This window comes from Nannospalax galili, unplaced genomic scaffold (genome assembly GCF_000622305.1).
Source record: "Nannospalax galili isolate Female #2095 unplaced genomic scaffold, S.galili_v1.0 scaffold1509, whole genome shotgun sequence".
Lineage (NCBI taxonomy): Eukaryota > Metazoa > Chordata > Mammalia > Rodentia > Spalacidae > Nannospalax > Nannospalax galili.
In genome coordinates, this window is record NW_008360299.1 from 7,681 (window position 1) to 15,036 (window position 7,356).

Consider the following 7,356-nt stretch of genomic DNA (forward strand, 5'->3'; position numbering starts at 1 on the left):
GGTTAAGCGATTAAGAACACTGACTGCTCTTCCAGAGGACCAGGTTTGGTACCCAGCACTCATGTGGTAACTAACAACCATCCATAACTCTAGTTCCAGGGACCCGATACTCTCTTCTAACCTTCACTGGCATTGGTCAACACAGGTGCATTTCCATCATGCAGGTAAAACACTTATACACGTAATATAAAAATTTAAAAGAATTAAAATATTAAGGCAAGCAGATGAATGAATTGCTTTTTCTGGGAATGACAATTTCTTTTCTTTTTTCTTTTCAAACAAGACTTGACTTCTGAGATAGACAACTCCAACCCCTTTAATTTTTTAATGATTTCCTCCATGACAGAATTGGTTCAGCATCTTAGCTCACGGATCTGAAGAAGCACTGGGCTGTCAGACACTGTCCATCACCCATCCCAGTCAACACTGGGCGCATACTGTCCTTGGGGGACATAGCAGAAGGCAGCGACCATAATACCAGATGCACGTCCTTAGAGAACCACATTAGCTGGAGCTTGGAAAAATACCAGCCCTTCTGCACAGCACCAGTCCTTCCAAACCTCTGTCAGTAGTGCTGTCTTGTTCATGTGGAGAACGTCCTAAAACACTGCAGATGGGGCGTGAGAGGCTGGTCCTCACATTTTATGAAAGGAGAAACTGAAGTACTGAAATTTGCCTATGCTTAGTTTCAAACTGGGCCAAACAAAATCTTTCTCATTTAAAGTCTAACCTTCCCACGACACCCATACGGCAGCCCTAAGTACATGTAATCGCTCACTGAAAAGTATGCGTGTAGAAAGGTTTCACAGTTTACTTTGGAAAATAATTCAAACCTCAAGCACTTGGTGAATTCCTGGAGGGCTGTCAAGTGGAACATAAATGGGGAGACTGAAGGAGGGGGTTACAGTATGTCTCTGAAATGTGTGAAATTATGCACTGTGTACACTTGAGAACTGAATTATTAGTGAATTCAAAACAGCATATGTTTGTCTTAAAACAATTGGATTACATGTAGGTAAAGCTAGAAGAGACTTTAGATACTGTGTCTTCCGCCTCTCAATGGTAGAGGGTCCTGGCCAAGGAAATGTCCCCAGTTTGAGAATTCCCCTCCAGGACTGCTCCTTGATGACGTGTTTAAACTTGTTCACTGTGAGATGTATTGTTTTAAGTTACAGGCACCTGAAATACTTTGTCTTGTTTCTCTGTCTTCCTTACCCTGCTTTGGTTTCAAGCACCCTGGTCAGATGTCCAGCATCGAGGGTCGCTATGCCACCGAGGCTGCATCTAAACAGAATACGCTGGACCAAGTGGAAAAGGAGTTGGTTTGTGTGGGATAAGCAGCCTTCTTGTTTGTTGCGTGTTTCCGTTTGTTGTGTGTTTCTGTTTGTACACTGTTGCTTTTATTTTATTACTCATCCCTAATGAGATAGAACTCACAAAAAGAATCTCTAGGAACAACAAAATATTTACTGTAAAAATAGGTTTTCGGGGCTGGAGAGGTGGCTCAGTGGTTAAGAGCACTGACAGTTCTTGCAGAGGCCCCTGGTTCGATTCCCAGCACCCACATGGCGGCTACGAATGGCCCTTAACTCCAGTTCCAGGGGAATCCAAAGCCCTCTTCTGACCTCCACAGCATTGCATGACACTTCATGACATGGGAGTAATACACTCATACGCATAAAAATAAAAATAATAAATAAAGTATTTTTTAAAAATACTGGGTTTTGCCGGGCATGGTGGTGCATACCTTTAATCCCAGCACTTGGGAGGCAAAGGCACTCAGATCTCTGTGAGTTCAAGGCCAGCCTGGTCTACATAGTGAATTCCAGGCCAGATGGTGCTACACGGAGACCCTGTTTCAAAAAGACTGAAAATAGGTTTTGTTGTTCTGAAACAGTCATGTGGGGCAGCAGCTATCCCACACATAAGGACATTAGCATTAGGAACCTGGGACTCCCAGTTAAGACAAGAGAGAGAGGTATAAAATCAGAATAAAAGACTTTGTTTAAGAAAACATTCCATTTCAGAAGAGAATTTAAAGCTCAGCTTTAAAAGTCTATGCTTATTGACCAAGTATTCAAAAATAATTTTTTTGTCTTCAATGAACTTTTGGCTATTTTTTAAATTAAAACTTTATTGAGAATTTCATACATGTATATAAGGTGTTTTTATCAAATCCATGCCCACTCCCTCCCATCCAACATTCCCCCCTCTGAAGAGGTAACCCTAAAATCTTTTTTTTTTTTTTTTTGTCTTTTTGAAGCAGGGTCTCCCTGTAGCCCCGGCTGTCCTGGAACTCACTATGTAGACCAGGCTGGCCTTGAAGTCACAGACATCCTCCTGCCTCTGCCTCCCAAGTGCTGGGACTACAAGCGTGCACCACCATGCCCAGCTCAACCCTAAAATCTTTTAATGATTAGATAGAAGCTCCCAAATACTTTTGACATTTTTGGCCTTTGGAACAGAGTATGTTGCTAACAGGCCTAAGGACATTTTGACTTTTAGCCAAGAAACTGGCCACATTTCTTTGGGGTTTAACCCTAACTTCCTATCCAATTCCTACCTCCTATTCTTATCACATCATACTCTGAAGGGGTTACCCAAATTGCCAATGGGGAATAGGGGCACAGACCACTCTGGCTTCTTCCATGCTGAACAGGGACCACAGGGTGAGGCAATTGGAGTACCCCTTCAGTGGGGAGGCGCCTCACAAATCCCAGGTAAGGGGATGGTATGGCGCAATTAGGGGAAGCTCACCACCATGTGGAGGCAGGATCGGGCTCTGTCAGGTTGTCCCCATGGTTCTCAGGCCCTTTGGTAGGTGGAGGCCAGAGGGAGGCCAGAACCTGGCACTCTCTGACGGTCTCATAATTTCCTTTTTTATAAGTAACAAAATAATGGGTTTCACTATAATATCTTCATATATGTATATCATGGTATTTTGATCTTACTCCTGTTTTTTTTTTCAAATTTAAAAACATTTATTGAGAATTTCATACTTGCATATAAGGTATTTTGATCAAATCCACGTCCACTTCCTCCCCTCCAACTCCTCCCTTAAAAGTGTAAATGCTGTGCATTTTCAGTTTCTGTGTTGAAAGTGTGGTTCATCTCTAAAAGCATCGGACATGTGAGCAAAGCTGTTCTTGCTTTGTTTACTGAGTCCATCTGAATTGCACAGAAAAGATCTTTGAAATCTATCCAGGGTGGTTTTAAATCCTCTGCAGCATAGAAATGTTCACTCATGAGCCTGGATGTGTCCTGTGAGCTTTTGTGCCGATCCGAAAAGCTGTAATGTCTAAAGGCAACTCTATTTCATTTTTGCTACAACTGTTTGGAATGGCTTCTTTTCCTTTTCCAAATCTGGGTTCTAATCCATGTTTGCTAGATTTAGGTATAAGTTCGTGTGAGTCACGTCACCGAGGTGACCCCCTTTACAGGAATACTTGGAGCTTGCAGCAATTTTCTTCTGAGAAGATACAGTGGCTCTGGATGGTACCCGTTTATGACCTTCCTCTTGGCAGCTGTGGGTTGGGTTCCCAGAAGGCAGGCACAGTGTGAGGAATTTCTCAACAGCTCCATTTAGACAAAGAAGGAATGTTATCTGGACTGTTTGTATATTGCGAGGTTCCCTTGGTGCTCAGTTCCTGCTGATTCTGGCACTTTTCATTTTCACGGACAGTTTCCTCACAGCGCGTGGAGATTTTATTCTGTCCATAGCTCCAAGTTCAGTCCTATTTGTAGAAGCTAAAGTCCTAGGACCTAAAAAGGCAGGTGTCAACATGGGACTGTCCTCGACCACTACACCTTCTTCTGTCTTGGGTCTTGACCTCTGCTTGCACTGCTGCGACTTCCGCAGAATGGACGACGTCTATGGAATTCATGCCATTTGACTGGCAGTCCGAACATCACCAGTGTGCTGGGCAGGCAGCAAGTCCTCAGCGCAGGGCTCTGCCGTGATCAGGTCTCCAGCAGACAACAGGCTCCTGCTGAGAGCAGCAGGTTTTGCCTCTTTGAATCTCAAAGTACCAGATACACCAATGTCATCATCCTCAGGGATGGGTTGTACCATATTTCTCCATCATCGGCATCGCTGTCCTCACTAAAGTCTGAACAACAGTTTCTTGACAATGAGAAGGTTGTACCATTACACACCGTGTCCGCAGTGTTCGTCTGGAGATTTACAGAAGGGCTCTGATAGCTGATGTTTGGTTGGAGACACAGAGGAGACAGAGGAGTGACTTCCATCCGTTTGGTTGGAGACACAGGGGAGACAGAGGAGTGACTTCCATCCTGGCATTTCTTATTTTCTTCCAGACTCTGGGATCTCAGAGAACTCGGGTACAGGCAGCTGCGCTCTTTGAAACAGTGATGCTGTTAAGTGATTTATGAGGCTCGGTGTCACCTCTAGCCCTTGATGTTCTCTTTTCTTCATTGAAGACCCATGGACATTTTCAAATAAGCCTGTCAATGTGATCCTTGGGTCCGGAGTCACTGAGAGGATGTGGTTTTCGCACAGTTTCCAAGTGTCCAAGTGGGTTGCGGGGGCGGGGCGGGGTTGGCTTTGGGTCCTGTGCCCTGGGCGCAACCCTTCATCCCAAGGGGCAGCAGGCGTCCTTTGAAGATCCACTTGCGCAGCTTCCCGATTGTCCTCCGGTGGCTGGAGGAAGGGCAGTGGGTGGGGGGGTGGGGGGGGCTTTGGGTCCTGTCTGGGCGCAACCCTTCATCCCAAGGGGCAGCCGGCGTCCTTTGAAGATCCACTTGCGCAGCTTCCCGATTGTCCTCCGGTGGCTGGAGGAAGGGCAGCCCTCAGCGAGGTCCTCTTTGCTGCTGCTGTGACCGAGGGTCCCGCGGGGTCTCTGAAGAGGCTTCCTGAGGAGCAGCCAGGGTCTGAGCAGCGGAGAGGCAGGGGCCGGGAGCACGCTGCACGCCCACCTCCGCCGCCCCACCCTCCAGCCGTCCATTGGCCTCTACACGGCGGAGCTCCTCGGGTCCCCGCGTGCTCTGCACCGGATCCAGCTGTCGCTCGTCCACCGCTGGAGCACCGGCGCCTGGGCGCCCCCGCGGAGGCTCAGGAGGCTTCTGCGGAGGGACAGTCGCATCCGCGGGCTGAGCAGCAAGGAGCGCCCGGACCAGGGACACTGCTGCGGAGGGCGGTCCCCGGCGCCAGGCTCCGGGCCTCGGGGCCAGCGGGGCAGGAAGAGGCTGGTCTCGAACCCAGGCTTCGCGGGGCTCCGCCGCCTGCCGAGTCACGGGGCAGGTGGTGCACGGCCCGGACCCGCAGATACTCGGCTCCGGGCACTGGGTCTGCGGCCTGCCAATCTCCCGCCCACCGCGCTGCGCCCCGGGGAGGAACCCCCCTCGCCCGGAAGGCCAGGCCCGCAGCCCCTCCCCGCCCCGTCGGGTGCGCACCGCGGGCAGGGAGGGTCTCAGCAGACGGTGTCCTCGGCGTCCTCCGCCTCCTGTGGCCCAGGCGCCCCTGGCTGCTCCCCTGGACCCTGCACTCCCGGAGCATGCGCGGTCTGCTCCACGACCACCGAGGACCCTCCCCCACTCCTCGCAAATTTGCACAGCTACAGGGGGGCTCGCAATGCGCATGCCCAGCAGGCGATGGGACTTTTTGCTTTTTACTTCTGTGTATGTGTGTGTGCCTGATTGTATGTGTACCACTTGCTTACAGGTGTATGCGTCGGCCAGAAGAGGGAATCAGAACAGCTGGAACTGGAGTTACAGATGCTTAGGATGCTTACAGATGCTTGGGCGCTGCGCTCCAAATCCTGGTCCTCTGCAATACAAACAAGTCTTAACCACTAAGGAAGCCAGTTTTTGCAACCCCAAAGCAGACGCCAGATAAATACTGTGCAAATCCTAGACTGCTCACCGCTCATTTGCCCTCTTTGTAAAGTGCCATGTCAGTTTGCCTCCTAAAGGATTTATTTGTGAGAATCATAGCTATTAATGTATGAAAGTGTGTAAAATGAACTTGTGTCTGCATCATTCCAATCTGAAACGAACGGGCATGTTCTTTGCGTGTCTCCCAAATATTGCTTTGGAAGACAACTTTATAAGCTGTGTGGTTATTTTAAAATTTTAGGGAACAAAAATTCATCGAAAATGAATCTGGCCTTTTTTTTTTTTCTTCTTCTTCATGGTTTTCTCCCTTGAACTTCATTGTAATGTGACGGCAGGACGAGCAGGCGGGACTCATAGCCCTGAGGGTTTTGAATAATTCTTCAGATATGTACATAGCTACCATGGCAGGACTCCGAATGTGCTCTTTCACATTGGAACGCTCAAATAGATCTCAATAGAGAAGATTTTAAAGGGTTACTCAGTAATTGTTTAGAAAATATGCTTGTTGCAATATTCAGGCAGACTCCAGGAAAATTTCCCCATACTTTCATTCCCAGTGTTGTGTTGTCCTGACTTCTTGAAAATTCCTCATTTTTGCCTGTTGTTCAGAGGACTGATATTCCCAGGAAAATGACAAATACATTTTCTTTGATGGGGCAACATCGTGAGGGCTACCAGGGCTATATAGGGAAATCCTGTCTCAAAAAAACAAACCAGTGGCTGTCCCACCTCCCACCTGGAAGGTCAGGTCAGAGGCAGAGGTCAAGGAGGAGCCCAAGAACAGATTGGCAATGCTGTCGGCCAAACCCACTCCTGCCCAAAAAGACCAAGGTCAAGGACAAACTTCAGACAAAAAAAGTGCTGAAAAGGGAGAGGAGAGCAAAGTGGGAAAGGCTGCAGGGGCCAACCAGGAACCAGAGATGCAGAGCCGCCTTTAATCCCAGCACTCAGAGGCAGAGCAGCGGCAGGAGGATCTCTGTGAGATTGAGGCCAGACTGGTCTACAGAGTGAGTTCCGGGACAACAGGACTGCAGGGGCTACAGGGAAATGGTGTCTAAACGAGAGAGAGAGAGAGAGAGAGAGAGAGAGAGAGAGAGACAGAGACAGAGACAGAGACAGAGACAGAGAGACAGAGACAGAGAGAGAGACAGAGAGAGACAGAGAGAGAGGAAGGAAGGAAGGAAGGAAGGAAGGAAGGAAGGAAGGAAGGAAGGAAGGAAGGAAGGACCTGCCTGAGAAAATGGAGCGACCAGTCTCTGATGAGGAGAGAATGACAGATCCCAGGCCGGCTGCTCACACGTCATGTCTGTCACTTTCCCTGCCATCCTTGTAAAATCCAGAGACATTTTTATCCCTGTCTTAGTTTGTTCTTCATTGCTGTGACAAAACACTCTGACCAATACCAACTTGGGGAGGAAAGGCTTTATTCAGCTTACATCTCCCAGGTCACAGTTCATCAGGGAGCCCAAGGTAGGAACTCAGGGCAGGAACCTGGAGGCAGGA

The 7,356-nt window shown here is 48.5% G+C and overlaps 1 pseudogene; it reads right to left on the reverse strand.

The window, feature by feature from the left end:
- Positions 1 to 3,057: 3,057 nt before the first annotated feature.
- LOC103726613 lies at positions 3,058 to 5,598 on the reverse strand (annotated as a pseudogene).
- Positions 5,599 to 7,356: the final 1,758 nt, after the last annotated feature.